The sequence below is a fragment of the Felis catus genome, chromosome F2 (assembly GCF_018350175.1).
Source record: "Felis catus isolate Fca126 chromosome F2, F.catus_Fca126_mat1.0, whole genome shotgun sequence".
NCBI classification, from domain to species: domain Eukaryota; kingdom Metazoa; phylum Chordata; class Mammalia; order Carnivora; family Felidae; genus Felis; species Felis catus.
In genome coordinates this window covers 20,668,513-20,687,424 of record NC_058385.1, presented here as the reverse complement: position 1 = coordinate 20,687,424, position 18,912 = coordinate 20,668,513, and the positions used below count along the sequence as shown (strand labels likewise).

Here is an 18,912-nt window from a genome sequence, read left to right as displayed (position 1 = left end):
CTGGAATGTGATGTGATACTAAACACGGCTATCTATTAACCAGATCTATGTGTATTCATTCTCTGTCAATACTTCGTTGGGAAAAACCAACCACCCATTGGCTCTGGTCTAGGAAGGGAGAGAAGTTAAATTAGATGAAGTCAAACTGTATATTTTAACAGTTTGCCCTTGTAACTGATTTGGCCCGGAGGCTTACACAAGCCTGGCCCCATACATATCAAATAATCATTATAATGAGGATAATAACAGCTCTTCTTAGGAATGGGAAAGAGCACAACGGTTAACAGTATGACCTCTGGAGCTGGACTGTCTGGATTTGAATCCCAGCTTCATCATTTACCAGCTGTTTACTATTGGGCAAGATATGTAACCTCTCTGTGCCTCAGTTTTCTTATTTATAAAATGAGGTGATAGGGTTGTTTTGAGGGTTAAAGGAGTTATTACTTATAAAGCACTGATTATCCAGTTAATGCCATATAAATATTTGTTAAATAGACACCTCCTAATGTTTATTGAGCACTTACGATGTGCCTGACACCATGTTAAGTATTTTAGATGCATTGTTTTTCATTTAAATCCCATAACAACCCTATGAAGATGACACTAATAATGTAACTGGGTGTTTAAAAGGGACTCTTTCTAGTCTGCATTTCAGCTGAGAACAAAACAACATGAGCAAGAATACCCACATTCGAAAGGGAGATGCTAACCGGCTTCTGCAGGACATGCAAAGAAGTGGTTAAGAAGCAGTTTTGGGGCGCCTGGGTGGCGCAGTCAGTTAAGCGTCCGACTTCAGCCAGGTCACGATCTCGCGGCCCGTGAGTTCGAGCCCCGCGTCAGGCTCTGGGCTGATGGCTCAGAGCCTGGAGCCTGTTTCCGATTCTGTGTCTCCCTCTCTCTCTGCCCCTCCCCCGTTCATGCTCTGTCTCTCTCTGTCCCAAAAATAAATAAACGTTGAAAAAAAAAAAAATTAAAAAAAAAAAAAAAAAAAAAGAAGCAGTTTTGACCCTTACGTTAAAGAGGCAAGGAGGGAGGGCATCCTTGGAAAAGGACATTGTAAATGGGAAGAGAATAAGAGTATAGTCCTGACCCCAAACCTAGGGAGAGAGGCCTTAAGAGGAACGTGCCCTGTGTCTCCTAGAGTTTGGGATCAAAGGGGCTCATATCTGACGCATGGCATCTCATTCTGAAAAATCTAATGACTGGGACTTTCACCCTGTGGGTAGAGCAAAGAGAGTTACTTTTGCCAGGAGCAGGTTGACCTGCCAGGGATGGAAGGTCAGAGGTATGTGATTTTCACGGACCGGATCGCCAAATAGGAGGGGCAGGCCTGGGAGTCATTTTAAAGGAGACTGACACCAGGAACATCCGACTTTAAGCAGGAAGTGGGAGGTCAGTAGGGCTTGTAAGTCAGCCCCAAGCGAGACCTTCCCCATGATCATATCAGGGGTGCTCCTAGTATGTTCCCAAATGGGGTCTCCAAGAGACCCGCAGAAACATTCCATGAAAGGAAGAGTCGGTGTTGAACACCTGTCATCTCTATAGAACTGTAACACCAGTGTCAGTCGAGGAAAATCACGGAGGGGTCAGCTACTCTGGCAGTGAGGCTGAGCTAGGGAGGTGGGGGGTGGGGGTCCGGAGGTGGGCAAACATAGGTTAGAAAGAGAGGAAACCAACCAAAGCCCAACCCTTTTCCCTCTGTGGACTTACATAATGAGTTAGGGCTGACATCAAGGAAAGGGGAAATGAATTTCAAGTTTGGATTTTTACACAGAACTGGACATTTCAATTACTGAAATGAATTACTGTGACTACACATGACAGAGAACTTTGTAGTACCCGAGAGTGACTGGAGGTATCCAAGACCTACTTTAGATTTCATCCAAGGGACAGGGATATATTAGCCTACAGAGTGGGTTTGAGTGGGCGGTAGGGGAAAGAAAGAAAATTATTTTCTGCTTGCACCCCACGGAATCCTGCTCTTTAAACAAAATGGTTGCAGTAACAGTGATAGTAACAATTAACAACCCTAACATTTATCGAGGACTTACTATGTGGCGGTTCATGTTTAAAGTACAAGATGCGTCCTTGCTCATTTACTCCTAGGAGGTAGCAACCCTAGGAGGTAAACCTATGGATTTTGTAAAACCCACTTACAAAAAAAGGAAACTGAGGCTTGGAGAAACCAAGTACCTGACTAAGACGACACAGCTAGGAAGTGGCAGATCTGGAATCCATGTGATGGTGGCACACTCCAATATGGATCCTCCCTGCCGTGAGCAACTTGGAGCCTGGGAGCAAGTCAGGAGCTCTCTCCTATGGATAAGAGAGTGGTTGCAGGAGGCATGGACTTGCTCCAGCGTCTCTAGCATCATCCATACACATTTTCTACAGTCCCACATAGAACCTTGATCGACCAAGCCCTCTCCAAGCTCACGTGACCAGTGGGAGGCATTCCTGGGTAGGCCTCTTTAAGAGAAGACCTGGAGGAAGATTCATGACGGCCATTTGTGGTTTGATAGCAGCCTTCCTTGGAGGTAACCAGCCTTTTGTTAAGAGTGCTTTGGATTTTTAATGAACTCAAGTCTGGGACTTGCCCGAGGGCCCAGTACTCCTTGCTCTGTTGGGTTTGAATTGGGTACAGGATCCTGTTTGTCAGGTCTGGATTTTTTTCTTCTGATACAATCAAACAGTCCTTTGCACTCCCTGACAGTTTTGTTCCTGTGGTCCCCATAAATGATAAGCTTGGAGTATTAGGCCTCTCACATGGCCGGTTGCTATCAATGCTTCGAGGCTGCAGCTCTCTGGACTCCCACTTGGCTTTCACCTCTCACTGCATCGACCCTGCTGCTCCAGCTCACCTCATCCCCACTGTAATCCGTAAGCGGACTTTTGTTTCAGGCTGTTGAGGTGAGACGTGCGATGATAACGATAAACTGGGTGCTAAGAGTTAAGGTTATGTTCAGAGTTTGAAAGATGATAAAAACGACCTGAGCATTCAATGGCTTAAGTTTGGAGTTTGGGAATTCTGATACGAGTATCATTGTCAAAAAATGTCCTCACTACACGGGGTGCCTGGGTGGCTCAGTCCGTTAAGCGTATGACTCTTGATTTTGGCTCGGGTCATGATCTTGTGGTTTGTGAGTTCGAGCCCCTGCATTGGCTCTGCGGAGGCTGGTTGGGATTCTGTCTCTCCTTCCCTTTGCCCCTCTTCTGCTTGTGCACGCTCTCTCTCTCTCTTTCTCTCTCTCAAAAATAAATAAATAAACATTAAAAAAAATGTTCGTACTACAAAAATGTATCCTAACACCCTGTACCTTTGTAACTACACCTAAAGGATTAGAAATAAAACACATATGTAGTTAGAAAGAGATACTGATCAACACACAAAATAAAATAGTAAACAAAAGCATATATTAGAACATATTATGAGCAGTTTGTTACTGGTATGTGAAGAGATGAAGACAAATGGAAAAGAATTAAGACTTTTGAGACAGTTCTAAATATGAACATTCAGTATAAGACAAAAATAAATAGTGTTAGGACACTTGGCTAGCTATATGGGAAAAAGTAAAGCTTGGATTCCCACCTCATTCCTTATTCAGAAATAAAATCCAGATAGCCCAAAGATTTAAAGATGAAAAATAAAACCGTAATAGTACTAGAAGAAAAAGTAAAATAATTTTTTTCATTATAATCTCAAAGTAAGCATAAGACAAAAGCCATAGAGCAAATGAGTACATTTAACTACGTATATTAAATATTTTCACGTGAAAAGTTACCATAAAGAAAGTTGAAAAACAAAAACTCGGAAAAAACTATTTGCAGCAGATATGATAGAATAAAGGGCTAATTTCCAAGAGTCCTTAGAAAATAAAGAGAATGAGACCAAGACAGAAAAATAATGGAGGAAGGGAAAAAGGAGGGAGGAGGAGGAGGAAGAAACAGATTTGCCAAGACATGAAAAAGTTGTTCACAGACATACATGTTTGTTTAAAAGTAGGAAAATATACTCATCTTCACTTGCAATTAAAGCAATGTAAATTTTAAAAACAACATTTTTAACCTACAGAAAGTTTTATATTATGCTAGCAGAGATATGGGGAAACAGTCACTCTTATACAGTATGAGAAAATTAATTGGTATAGCCTCTATAGGAAATCATTTGTCGGTGTTAAAAAAAAGTTTAAATGCAAACATCTTTGACCTAGCAGCTGAGGTTTTTTTAACGAATATAATTTATTGTCAAATTGGCTTCCATACAACACCCGGTGCTCATCCCAACAAAGGCCCTCAATGCCCATCACCCACTTTCCCCTCTCCCCCATGCCCCCATCCACCCTCAGTTTGTTCTCTGTATTTAAGAGTCTCTTGTGGTTTGCCTCCCTCCCTCTCTGTAACTATTTTTTCCCTTTCCCTTCCCCCATGGTCTTCTGTTAAGTTTCTCAAGATCCACATGTGAGTGAAAACATATGATATCTGTCCTTCTCTGACTGACTTATTTCACTTAGCATAATACCCTCTGGTTCCATTCACGTTGCCAGCAGCTCAGCTTTTAGGAATTTATGTGAAGAGTTGCAAAGACTATATGAATATGGATATTCATTACAGTATTTTTAGTAACAAAACACTAGAAACAACCTACATGTCTATCAATAGGTGCTAATATTTTTTAAGTTTATTTTGAGAGAGAGGGAGAGAGAACGAGCACTAGCAGGGGAGAGGTGCAGAGGGAGAGAGAGAGAGAGAGAGAGAGAGAGAGAGAGAGAGAGAGAGAGAGAATCCCAAGGAGGCTCTTTGCTGTCAGTGCAAAGCCTGACACGGGGCTGGACGTGGGGCTAGATCTTACCAACTGTGAGATCATGACCTGAGCCCAGACCAAGAGTCAGACCCTTAACTGACTGCGCCACTCAGGTGCCCCAATAGATGCTAATTGAAAAGATTATGGTGTATTCATGCAATGGAATACTATACAACTGTTTGAAAAACTGAATTACAGTTTTATGAACTGATACAGAATAGTCTCCACACTGTACTATTAAGTAAAAAAATGCAATCTATAGGAAAATGTGTAGAGTATGCTCTAATTTGGTCTTATTAAAAGGCGGTGGGGTAGGGTGCCTGGGTGGCTCACTCAGTTAAGTGTCCAACTCATGAGTTCTGAGTTCACCTAAGGTCATGACCTCATGGTTCATGAGTTCGAGCCCCACATTGGACTCTGCACTGACAACATGAAGCCTGCTTAGGAGGCTCTCCCTCTCTCTTCCTCTCTACCCCCCCCCCCCTCAAAATACATAAATAAACATTTTAAAAAGAGAGAGAGGGCCCTCCCTACATATGTGTGTGTGTGTATGTGTGTATGTATATGTATATGTGTGTTTGCGTGTATGTGTGTGTGTGTGTGTGTGTGTGTGTGTAGTTGTTAAGGAAGACTCCCAATATTGTTTTGGAAGTAAAAATGGTATAAACCATCTAAAGAGAAAAAACACTTTGATTATATTATGTATATAGTGGCAGCAGAACCGATCAATAAATTGTGATTAAGGATGTCCTTGACTCATTATCGCATACCCAGCTCTTATCCTAAAGGTTTAATTTTTTTAAAAATAATGAATTTCAAATATAAACATGCCAGTTAATCGTGGTTTACTACTCAAGTTTACTTGAGCTGTTGAAAGTAGAGAGGCAGGAGACGCCTCGGTGGCTCAGTCGGTTAAGTGGTGACTCTTGATTTCACCTCCGGTCATGATCTCATGGGTTTGTGGGTTCGAGCCCGCATCAAACTTTGTGCTGACAGCGTGAAGCCTGTTTTGGTTTTTCTCTCTCTTTCTCTCCGCCCCTTCCCTGCTTGTGTTCTCTCTCTCTCTCTCTCCCTCCGTCAAAATAAATAAACATTAAAAAAAAAAGAAAAAGAAAGAGGCAACATGGAATTATCCCAGCAAGTAAGCAAAAAATCTCCCAGCAGCCTCTGGGTGACCTTTGCTTTTTACAGGTTTCCATTAAGCGCAGAGGAGAATGACCAAAGATGAGTCACCACTCCAGGACCTTGTACCAATAGGCCAGGGAGAGGCATCGGGAAACTAGTGTGTCTGCAGCTTTCAGTCTGGGAGCCATGGTGGCCTTGATGACTAAAACACCCTATTTTACACTTGCTGCAAGGCTTAGGTTAATGAAGGTATTCAGAAGCTAGGATAGGCTCTACTTCCCTGAATAAGTGGTGCCCATGTCAAATTTGAGCCATTTTCCTGGATTATGTCTCAGACCCTGTTATGACTGGCAAATGCTAATGAGAATAGGCCAGTCTCTAGACATGTTAATTTGATAGTTTCATCACAATACATTTAGCCACGATCAAAATAAAAGGAAAATATTTAAGTTGGTTCTCTATCGACCTCAATTTTCCATTTGCAGCTTAATAGCTTATGAAACTTTATAAATACTTAATGAAATTATCTTGGTTTGAGGCAGTGGTTCTTAATTGGGGGGATTTTGACCCCCAGGAGACTTTTGACAATGGCTAGACGCATTTTTGGTTGTCACAACAAGGATGCTTCTGGCATCTCAGGAGGTGGAAACAAGGGATGTTGCTAAACATCTTACAATACACAGCACCCCCCCCCCCCCCACACACACACAACAAAGAATAATCCAGTGTTAAATGTCAATAGGTGACAAGGGTGTGAGATCTTGGTCTCTTTTGTTCCTAGTATAGCAGGTGAAATGTCCCTGCTTTGACTCAAACTCGTGACAAAAATCTAGCCTTCCTTTGATGTAAAACTGTCAACTCATTGTTTATGAATGTAATGCAGTTCTAAAAACTCTCAACTACCTTCTAATGTATATGTTCGTAGTATTTCCTCCTTCTCTCTCTCTCTTAATCCTCCCTCTCCCTCTCTCCCACTTTCAGGCTGAGTTACATATACTTCTGAGCTGTTCCCCAAATACTCTATAACTCTGCTACTTTCTTCGTGTTAGCAAATGCTTAGTAATCCTTTATCATGGGTCAGGTTTGGGCTGAGTGGTTTATATGCTCTGCTCTTTGTACTCTCCACGACCGCCCTCTGGGAGAGTGTTGTTTTCCTCTCTGTCTGACTCCAGGGTACACCTGTGCTTTACGGTACACCTTCCCTATCACACCAGCTTGTGATCGCTGATTTTCACCTTGGCCTCCCCTCCTCCAACTGGGTCTTTTTTTTTTTTTTTTTTTTTTAATTAGGGATCATGGTTGTTTCTTTCTTTTTTTTTAATGTTTATATATATTAAAAAAAATTTTTTTAACGTTTATTTATTTTTGAGACAGAGAGAGACAGAGCATGAACGGGGGAGGGGAAGAGAGAGAGGGAGACACAGAATCAGAAGCAGGCTCCAGGCTCTGAGCCATCAGCCCAGAGCCCGACGCGGGGCTCGAACTCACGGACCGCGAGATCGTGACCTGAGCCGAAGTCGGACGCTCAACCGACTGAGCCGCCCAGGCGCCCCTAATGTTTATGTATTTTTAAGAGAGAGAGACAGAGCGAGAGCAAGGGAGGGGCAAAGAGAGAGGGAGACAGAATCTGAAGCAGGCTCCAGGCTCCTGAGCTGTCAGCACAGAGCCCGATGCAGGGCTCAAACCCCCCAGCCGTGAGATCATGACCTGAGCCGAAGTCGGATGCTTAACTGACTGAGCCACCCAGGTGCCCTGGGTCTTTTTCATTTCTGTATCTCCAGAGTATCCCATACTGAGCCTCACACATGGTAAGATAAATGAGTGATGGATGAACGCATGGATAAATGGTTATATAGATACGTCCTGTTAAATTTGAAATCTTGTCACATTTATAATACGCACGTATAGATTCTCTGCCATGTAAAGCAGACAATCTATTTCAGTTTTTCTATGTGCCAAAAAAAATGATTGAGAAATATTGTAGTATCCAGAGGCTTCTATAAAAGTATTCCACGAAAAATGTAGGTTTTCATCTTGACTCTATGTTACAGTGTCTTAATTCAATTCCCAGTGACCTAAGAAAAGCAACATTATTCCAGAAGTATTCTATTGGAAACGTTTCCTAGGAACAGTTTATTTGGTTGATCTTTCAAATACTTTGTCACGTGTAATAATATCTGAAGTAAGTGTTAAAATGGCTTTACAGTTTCTGTGCAGGGTGATCTGTTGACTGGTGTAATCTGTCTGTAGCTTTTTCACAGAGAATGTGTAACCCTATTATGTCTGTACAGAGAACGCTACATAATCACGTTTGGCTGGGTCTTTAAAATGGACTTTGCCTTTTCCCTTCATCCTACGACCATGGAGTAGCTCTTTGGCACATGAAAAAGCTATCCAAGGGTATAGGAAAAGAGCAGGAGGCTCATCCTTTCTTACTCCTGAGTGTAGGAAATACAGAGGTTTTGTTTCTGTTTTTTTCCTGTTGTCTGTTCTTTTGAATTACGAATGCACATTTATTTATTCATACATGCTGCAAAAATGCAAATACATCACAATGGTTCCATTAAAAAATTTTCCAACTCCTCCTTCTTCACTGCCAATTTCTTTCCCCACAGGTAAACATGTTTTTATTCGTATTTCAATTTCGTTGTGGATAATTAATACTGTTGCAAACATCGAAAACTATGAAAAGGTGGAGTCTCCCACCCATTTCCCATTACACCAGAGCAGATGATCATTGCCATTAGCTTTGTTTGCTCTTCTAGAACGAACACAGGGTTGTATAACATTTAGCAAAGAACACTTTCCTTCAAAGTTCGCACTCTAAGCTAAATATTTCGGACATAAAAGTCAGTAGAAAATATGTTAACATTTGTTGTCATTCTCCCCCCACGCCCCACCCCTTCCAACACACACCTTCTTGAGGCATCTTTAAACAAGACAAAGAGAGGCCCACATGGGATTTTCATTAAACTATGAATCAGCTAGGGGTGCCTGCCTGGGTGGCTCAGTCGGTTAAGCATCAGGTCATGATCTTGCAGTTCGTGAGATCAAGCCCTGCATCGGGCTCTATGCTGACAGCTCGGAGCCTGGAGCCTGCTTCAGATGCTGTGTCTCCCTCTTTCTTTCTGCCCCCCCCCCCCACTCGTGTTCTGATGTCTTTCTCTCTCAAAAACAAATGAACGTTAAAAAAATTTTTTTTTAATCTGAATCAACTAAGTAAATTTTCCTCAGAAGGTAGCTCATTGTTTAGATTTGCTGACTTATTAGGGAGGTAGAAGAGGAATCCTGCAAAACTTGGAAAACTTTTCCCTAAGGTACCAATAGGAAAATGCCTGCCATTTTAGATCTGGTCCCTGGTTGTACTGAGCAAAAGTCCTATGTTGGCTTCAGATCCTACATTGCTCATAAATCCGAACCACAAACATCTCCGTGTGATGCAAGTGGCCCAGGCGAAGGCCAGTGGTTTTCCAGGAAACGTCCTCAGCACCGTATGTGTTTAAGAAGTGTGTTTTCAAAGTTTTCCTGAGATAAAATTGCACTATTTCTCCACAGGAGAAATGCACTTGCCAGGGTGGACATTTCAGTCACCCCATTAAATGCACTCTTCCAAATCTATCAGAAGGGAGATAGGGAGTTTATATGGTTGATCTTTCAAATACCTGAAACTAACATCTAAATGTTAGTTTCAGCGAGAATATGGGTCCAAGGTTTAACATGGCTGGCAACTTTAATTTTCAGGCTTGCTTGTTCTTATTATGTTACTTTGTCTCCATTTTCCCACCCTATTTCTGGAGAAAGGAAAAATTAGTTGCCAGATAATGCAGCACTCAAGCAAACACTATATGAACAGTACAGATTTTCCTCGAGACAATGCCTTCTATTTGATGATGACCTGAAAATCTCAGAGTACTCTAAAACATATTCTTCCTATTTTAAATCTCATTAACCTGCTCTTCTATCCTCTCAGTGCCATATAATGGAAGTAGAGAGAACAGAGTATCATTACCTGTCTATGCATGAGAAAGCTGAGGCCAAAGGAATAGTCTAAGTGCTCGGGGGGACACACACAAAGTCAGAGATAAAATCGAGAAAAGACTTCTGGGCTCCCCCATCATTGTTAGCTCTGAGAAGACTGTGCTTGTGGCATTCTCTCCTTTGCCTTTAACTAAGCAGTTCCCCTGCCCCAATTTCACCCTGTTCATTCTGTCAACTGGAAACCAATGAGCAGAGAGGATGAGTGTTTGCCTCCCCGCATGACCGGGTACCAAACACAGGAGCTAAAAATAGCAGGTGCAATTGCCAGGCCCTAATCCCTCACTCGGCTCCTTTAGCCTCATATTTGGGGTCCCGATATTAGAAGATATTAGGAGTCCGTGTATCTCCTGGACTGATGGCGTCTCTCCTGGTATGAAGCTTATTGCCACCACTACCCAAGCCGGGGCCCTGGCTTTGCCACTGACAAAGGGCAGGAGGGAGGGATCCTGGGCCTCCAACTTTGGAAATATGCAAAATGCAGAATTATCAAGATAATCCAGGGCAAGGTAGTGTATGACTGGAAAAAACAAATAGGTCATGGAAAAACAGTTTGAGGCCTTGGGAAACTGTCTCAATTTCCAGTTTACTTTGCTTATGTACATACCCCCTCCCCAAAAAAATGTCCACTGTTGCAGAGTGACTATATGTCACTACACGTCCAGGTAAGGAGGTTAAGGTAAGAAGGAGGTTACATTGAGCCAAATCCCTTGGAAATCTACCCCCCTCAGACATCTTGAAGCTGAAAACCCATTAAAATCAAACAGATTGAAAGAACATCCTAGTCGTCTAAAGAACATTTCCATCAGAGAACAGATCCCTTGAGCAGCGAATTTTTCATTTTATCTGTTTTTTACTTTAAGGCACGGTTAGCCTCCAGAGGCCTCTCTACAAGTTGCTCACCAGTGATTTTCCGAGACATGAGAACTTCTTTAATTGAGAAGGGACAGAGAAGGAAAAAAGTTGGAGAGTGAGCGAATGAGGTTGTAAAATTAATTAGAACAAAAATGGATGCCATTTTCTATACACATTAGTCGAATAGCGTATGTAATAAGCACTAGATTCTGTTGGTTATCGTATTTTCATTATAGAAGTAAGTTTTCCTAATTATAGGAAAATTAGAAATTACACGTGAACAAACAAGAAAAATCCACAGTCGCGTCACCAGAGATAACTACCATATAATTCACTGAATTCCTATCATAGTTTCTTGAAGCTATATTTCTTTAATATGTGTGTGTATGTATAGTCATGTGAAATATACATTATGATACAGATCGTTTGGTAAACTATTTTTCTCACTTCGCTACATAACATAAATATGTTTTATGGGAATAAATATATATCTACATAATTAATTTTAATGGCTACATAACATTTAATTGTATGAATGCACCTAAGTTTATTTAAGCAACATTATTATTGGTACCAATTTTTCAATATGATGAACAGTTCTAGAATAAGCAGCCTTATACAAGTGTCCTTATATACTTGTTTAATTGTTCTCTTAATAAAAATTCCTGGAAGCAAAGTTTCTGGGTCAAAGAAATGCACATTTTTGGACTATTGACTCATTCAGACCATTTAAAAATAGCAAGCGAAGAAGGTTGGAGTACTCTTTAAAATCAACCTGAGCAACAGAACATTATATATTAGAGGAATAAATGAGAGACTATATCAGAAAATATAAAGTTAAAAAAAAAACAATTATAGCCAGCAACTTTTGAAACTCATTTTAGTTCTCAATCTTGGTGGTTTATGAAAAGAGAAAGAAAATGTGGGAGGGAGGAAGGGATAGACAACAAAAATCGACATAAACAAATGAAGGGAAAGAGAAAGGGGAACCCAGAGGGAGAAACCCTACCACTTGCTTTAGTCCTTCGATCTGCTCCCCTCTATTCCCCCTTGCCTTTTAGCAAAAGCCTAGAATCTCTAAATGGACTCACCCTAAGCGTCCGGGGCCCCAAACTAAGGGGCAGCCACACATCCACCCAGGAACACTCCCAGTCATCCTGCAGTGACTCACCAGGATAGGGACCTTCCTTTTCTTAGTCTCAAACTCTTCAGCATAATTTTATTGGTTGAACTTTTTATTTCACTTTCAGAGATGTAGACGAAGGGACAAATTTTCTAAAGTTTCTTAAAGTTACCAGAAATAAAAATTCAAAACTGTGGGATAAAGTATGATTATTTTTAAAAGAAATATCACTTAGAATTCTAAGAATTGGAGGTCTGCAGAAAATCCCTGGTCAGTGAGACCCAAATATCATTTGGATCCTCCAGAATAATAAATACCTTGCATGATAGTCTTTAAGTCTGGTTAACTTTTGAATAATCGATTCTCTATTTCTTCCTCTGCAATGTTTTTCACCAAAGGTAGGAAAACTGAATACAGGGTCAGATCAGCTTAGCTGTTTTCCACCTTTAGTGGAAAGTGGCACCTTGACATTCATTGGACAAATGCGGACTTGGACCCCTTAACTTACATTCTTCACAATGCCATAGGAGAAAATGAACTGGATCATGGAAGAGAGAGCAACTTTTGATAAAGGCGTAAAGAGCAGCCCTGGGCACAGCTGGTAAGAAGCCAGCCAGCAAGGAAGAACATTCCACGCAAAGGACACAGGTTAGGCAACTCCAGACGATAGTACCAAGGTGGGTATGGCTCATTTTTGCAAATATGGACTCTTGAAATAAGGAGGAACGATCTCTATTCAAAGTGAAGCCATAGTTAGCCCTTGTCTTAGTCCTTTCAGGCTGCTCTAACATAATACTATGTAGGCTATGTGACTTGGAAACCACTGAAATTTATGTCTTAGGTTCTGGAGGCTGGGAAGTCCAAGATGAAGGCACCAGCAGATCTGGTGTTTGCAGCAGGCCACTTCCTGGTTCATAAATGGCCATCTTCTCACTACGTCTTCATATGATGGCAGGGGTGAGGGAGTTCTCTGGGATGTTAGATTTCAACATATGAATTCGGTGGGGGGACAGAAGCATTCACTCTATAGCAAGGTCTTTAAAACCGTAGACAAGCAGATATAAACAAATCTCTGACCGAGTAAAAACTATTTGATTAGTTTATCTCTGTTTTTAACGTATCACTCTCAAATTAGCAATCAATCCATTAACACCTATTATTTTCTTGTCATAATGGAGTAAACATATAGATTGTTCCCTGAACAAGCTTAAATCTGGTTGAATAGAGAAAATGAATACTGGAAGAATTAAAATGCATTGAAATGTTAAACCGTAGGCATTAACAGAAAGTTCAGTGGGAGTTCATAGATCATTTCAGAGAAAAGAGAGTGGTCTACAGTTGGAGATGGGACTTCATCCATTTCATCAATAAACACTTGTTACATATTTATACTTAGGTTAGGTACTGGGAAAGACCTAGACACTGGAGACCTAAAATATGCCTTTGTCCTTGAATGGCTCATTGTCTAATGGAAAGAGCCTGAAAATGAAATAAATAATTACAACTCAATGCTATAATATAGATATGTAAAAATTGCTAGGGGAGCAGAAGATATTTATGGGAGAAAAGAGGAAGACTGACTCCCCACCAGAGGAAATGAGAAGAAATGACATTGTGCTAAGGTTTACAGAATGACTCGATCTTGGGAGGGTAGGGGATGGGTTAAATGGGTGAAGGGGAGTGGGAGGTACAGGCTTCCAGTTGTGGAGTGAATAAGTCACAGGGATGAAAGTTACGGTGTAGGGAGTATAGTCAGCGGTGTTGTGATAGAAGAGTATGGTGACAGATGATAGGTACACTTGTAGTGAGTATAATATAATGTATAGAGGGGCGCCTGGGTGGCTCAGTTGGAAGAGTATTGATCTCTGGGTTGTGAGTTCGAGCCCCACGTTGGATGAGAAATTACTTAAATAAATAAGTACACTTTACAAAGTATATATATATAACGTATAGACTTGCCGAATCACTACGTTGTGCACCTGAAACTAACATAACATTGTGTGGCTGGCTCGGTACAGCATGCAACTCTTGATCTCGGGGTTGTGAGTTTAAGCCCCACATTGGATACAGAGATTACTTGAAAATAAAATGGTGAACCCTTTAAATCACCCATAAGGTACAATATCTACATATAGTATCTAGATATCCAGTGCCTAGTAAGCCCAACACAGCCAGATTTTCCTCCACTTTAGGAACAGATTGTTACTTCTTCTTTGAGTACCAGATGAAGAGTTGGCTTGTGTTTATTGGCTCTGTTGTATGAAAAACACTTATCTTTAAACACTGGGATTACACCCTCTGTGGTGAGATACTCACACTAACATACGAGAGGCACCGGGGATCTGAGCAGACTGAGGAAACAGTAGATTCAAGACTCCCACCTCACGCTCGTTCAGAAGCATAAACTCATCAGACAGAATGGGCCAGCAGACTTGTCCTATTTCTCCCTTTTTGTAGAGTATACAGTTGAATTCTCAACAATTGAACTCACCTCTCACGTAGCGGCTCACCCTGTGAAGAAAGGAGAAAAGTACCGTAGATTGGGGGACACGATGGGGTAGGCCAAGGAATGACAGAGGATCTTGGCATACTCAGAGAAAACTAAGCAGTCCAGGATGGCTAATGATTGGATAGGGTGCAAAGAGATTGGCAAATGAGGGTTGGACAGCTTGTCCTATCATATAAGACTTTGGATTCGACACTGAGGCAATGGAGGAGCCATTTGATATTTTTAAATCAGGAGGTGACAAGATGGGCCTTATTTTTGGAAAGACCATTTTTATAGCATGTTAAGGATGAGGTCAGCACATTTTTTCTCTAAGGGGCCAGATCACAGACATTTTAGACTTTGTGGGTCATGTGTCATACATTATGCGTCTCTATCCCAAGTACTTGGGACAAGTACAAAAGCACAAAAGCAGCCGTAGACAATGTGTAAACAAATGGGCATGGTTGTGTTCCAGTAAATTTTTCTTTACGAAAACAAGCTGTGGGCCAGATTTGGCCTGAGGAGCCAAGTTTGTTGAGCCCTGGATGAGGAGATGGTAAGGTTACTGATAGAGCAATCAGTAAACTAGGTGATAGTCCAGGTCAGGGGGTTTCAAAGTAGGCCCCTGACCAACACCGTCAGCATCACCTGGGATCTCTGGGGCTGGGTCCCAGCGACCTGGGTTTGAACAAGCCTGCCAGGTTCCAAGCGAGATTCCAATGCTTGCTAAAGTTTGAGAACCATTGATCTAGGACAGGTGACAGAGAAAACATTTCCCCAACATTTTGGGAGGTGGCAGGAGGGAAGAATAGAATGGGACATATTTAAAATGTTCTAGCAAGATCAGATCTCACTGTCTAACATACTGATGTACAGTAGACAGGACTTTGGTGGTTATTTGGTTGAAAGGCTAGAGAGATAGAAAACAGTAGTTAAATTATCTTCATTTGTTCTGTCCATTTCTTGATCTTGGTGCCTAGGACAACGTGAGCATAAGGTTCCCACAAAGTATTTTTTTAATGGAACAATGAGTGATTGTTTCAAGGTTTGAAGTTTAGGTGACTGAAGAGATAAGAGATGGCATTAACCAAGAGAGAACCTCCTCCATTGTTTTTGAACAGCTACGAGGAAAGAGGATAAAGCATCAATTCTTGTGTGCCAGCTTAGCCTACTGTGTGCCAGGCAGTTTGTTACCATATTATCTCATTTGTTCGTCAGAACAGTTTTCAAGTATCTCCTATCGTCACCACTTTCCAAATGAAAACAATTGAGGTTCTGACAGATAAGTAAGGTGGTGCAAGTCTAACACAGCGAGTGAGAACGAAACCTAGGCTCATACCACCTTGCAGAACAGAGTTCTCTTTTGAATTTTGGCCAGACTTTGCAAAATAGGAAAGCTCTAACTATAAAGTACCATGGAACTTTACTGCTTACAAAGCGGTTTCATAGATCCTTTCTTTTGAAGGAACCCACACCATGTAGCAGAAAAAGCATCAAGTTCTACGTTCAAGCTTTGTCACTCATGCTGGTCCAGAGGTACCCACGTGCTCATCCATAACGTGGAGGCAACGATAATAATTAATAGAACTGCTGTGCAAGTCAAATGAGATATATAAAGCCCCTGGCATGAGGTGGGAACTCTCTAAAGGGTGAATATTGTTATTTTATCATCCTTAACACAGCTCATTGTCAAAGCTCTCTCTGTAAGAATGATGATGAGCCACTCCGGCCCCCCAAGAAATCACCTGAGAGAGTTTCTGTCCGTGTAAATCTTACAAGTACCCCTTAATGAGTTTCGCTGTTTTGCTTAAAGGACTTATCTCCTTGTCCAAGGTGTGTTGACATTTAAAGGGGTTTTGAAAGTGGTGAGGTCCATTCCACTTAAAGGCTGGCTTTAGCTTACATTTCTGCTCTTGGTAGCCACAGTGGTCATCCACTGCAAGGTTCCAAGCTCTTTTCATACCGGTTGTCCTTCTTTCGGTGCTTTTATTTCCTTGCTTATCCAATCTGCAGTTTCTACACAATTTTCCCGCGTTCCTTCCCCTCTGCCTCAAATCAAACAATGGCTGGGCTTGGGGATCAGAGGGAGAGAAAGTTGTTCTTGCAAGAACGCCTCCTTGTTTCAAGGGACTTATCTTATGTTACGAAGCCAAAAAAGAAACAGTCTGAAGAAAGCTGGATCTGCTAAAGAGGCAAAACTAATCACTAATCTCTACTTCACTTATTCCTTGTGTTTCCCTTTGTGCTTAGTATTGCATAATGGGGATGGTAGCTCTCCTCCTTTTAAAACCTGAGAATGTCACTTCTTCCACCTCGTGAGAAACGAGTTTTGAACAACACCAGTGCCTTTATCCCAGAGAGGCTGGTTCGTGACACCGTGTCTACCACCTTTTAGAGGAGAAGCTTCTTGCTTTCCACTGTGTTTCAGGTAATTTTAGAAAACAAGACTACTGCCTTGCAACATGCCAGGTAAACAGCAGTTTCCGTTTCAAGGGGAAATCATACTTGACCATCTTGCCTCCTTGATTCCACTAGATTAGGAAACAAGCAGAGATAAACACAGCTTTCGTGGAGTTGGTTGTACGCTAAGGAAAGGAACAACTGGGCCTTTTAAGATAAATGGAACTGACAAAGAGTGCATTCTGCAAAAAATAAACACAGCTATAGGAGAGTTACTCTGAACACCGATATCTGCAAATGATAGTTAAGTAATTTTGATGCAACGGTCTTTTTCTCAAGATTTGAAATAAAATCTTTCCCCCTGCCCCCCCCCAAACCATTTAACTAAGCTTTTCGTCGTCTGATAAAAATCATGTTGTCAGAAATGACAGAACTAATTTGTGACTTTTTCTCAAATCAATTTTGATGTAATGCAAGATTAAATGAATAGCTTCCCTTTTCTCCCCTACATGAATTAGAACAAATTGTACTGTTCACTGTGTCCTGTCACACAGACTGGCTTGACAGAAACCTCCGGATTTTATTGCAAGATTTGGAGAATAATTATTAGAGATCCATTTTCCCTCAGTGTTTGTTGGGTTTGCAAAGGATAACTGATGAGTTCTCATTGTAGGATGAGAACGTCTGACATGACGTTTGGGACGGCTTTACGGTCTAGTCTAGAACTCTCGGACCTTCTCAGGATCCTCCCATTTTTGCTTCGACTGTATTACCTGGGGTGATAAGAACTCAAGTCTCCCAGTTAATGTCCCTTCCACTCAGTGGTGAAATTGGAGAGGGGAAAATCACGCAAGCCATCCTTCTGGTGATTTGTACTCGCGGCAATTCACACTTACAGCCCTCTGCCAATTACACCCGTGTTGTAACTTCTGACACTTACACGGGGTGTTTCTCACATGAACATATGTTGTTCTCCCCTTTGGAGGAAATGAATCCCAACCTTTTGCACACTAGCAGGCCACGATTCGTTCTAATCCCAAGGTTTTATGACAGGAAAATTGACTATAAGAAAACAAGGGAATTGACCATAAGGACACTGAGTTCGTTTTCTCTGGGGCATCAGATCACTGCCCCAAAATTTCTTTCAATGCGCTGGTCAAAACGTCCTCAAGGAAATCATCTTGAAATCCATCAAACAAATAAACCTGCTCCTTAGAGTTGTTTTGCTTCAGTATAACATTTGGCAGGAAAATGTGGTCAAGGAGAGTGCATCATATTAAATGGATTTTATGTTTATTGACTACTTGTAGCACCACTTAATTGATTTATGCATGCTTTAGAAAGCTTTATGCTCTGGAACATATAATATATCATTTATAGTTTTTTATTAAGTCCTGCATTTGGTAAAAGTTGGCATAAGGCCCTAGGTCAGGAACTTTACCCTTTGGTTATAGCACTGTTTCTATGAGAAAATAATGTTTGATGCACTTTATTTCCACTTATGGTAAGTCTCCTAGTAATCTAACCCACATGTAAATGCCGCTTGTACTCCCAAGTGCTACTCACTGTCATATTCCCACTGTGTTTGAAGGAAGTTTTTCTATGTTCTTTTGTGACTCTGAGTTGAAATAACAAATGAGAGAAAATAGTAGAAAATAAAGTATGTCTTAAGACCTAAGAGGTTTTTTTAATGCTTATTTATTTATTTTGAATGAGAGAGAGAGGGAGGGAGAGAGAAAGCAAGCAGGGGAGGGGCAGAGAGAGAGGGAGAGAGAGAAGCCTGCCCCATCAGTGCAGAGCCCGACATGGGGCTCGATCCCACGAACCGTAAGATGATGACCTGAACTAAAATCAAGAGTCGGCCGCTTAACTGACTGAGCCACCCAGTCACCCCAAGGCCTAAGGTTTTTATTCTATTGACTTTTAGAACTGGCAGAAGTGGCCTAAGACTGGATAGAAAGACTATTACAATAACACTAGGATTTTGAAAACTACCTTATGATAAACTATATCGGTATCTTATAGTATATATATGAAAGGTAATGAAATAGTAGTAGCTCTTAATACAATTACTACTGCTGCCCG

The 18,912-nt window shown here is 41.3% G+C and overlaps 1 long non-coding RNA gene across 1 annotated transcript in view; it reads left to right on the top strand.

Moving 5' to 3' along the window:
* LOC123383117 overlaps positions 1-18,505 on the top strand; it is a 49,478-nt gene extending 30,973 nt beyond the window's left edge. The window contains exons 3-4 of the long non-coding RNA XR_006592500.1: positions 12,467-12,616; positions 15,893-18,505. This is a non-coding gene — a long non-coding RNA (uncharacterized LOC123383117). The remainder of the gene's footprint in view (positions 1-12,466; positions 12,617-15,892) is intronic.
* The last annotated feature ends 407 nt before the right edge of the window (positions 18,506-18,912 follow it).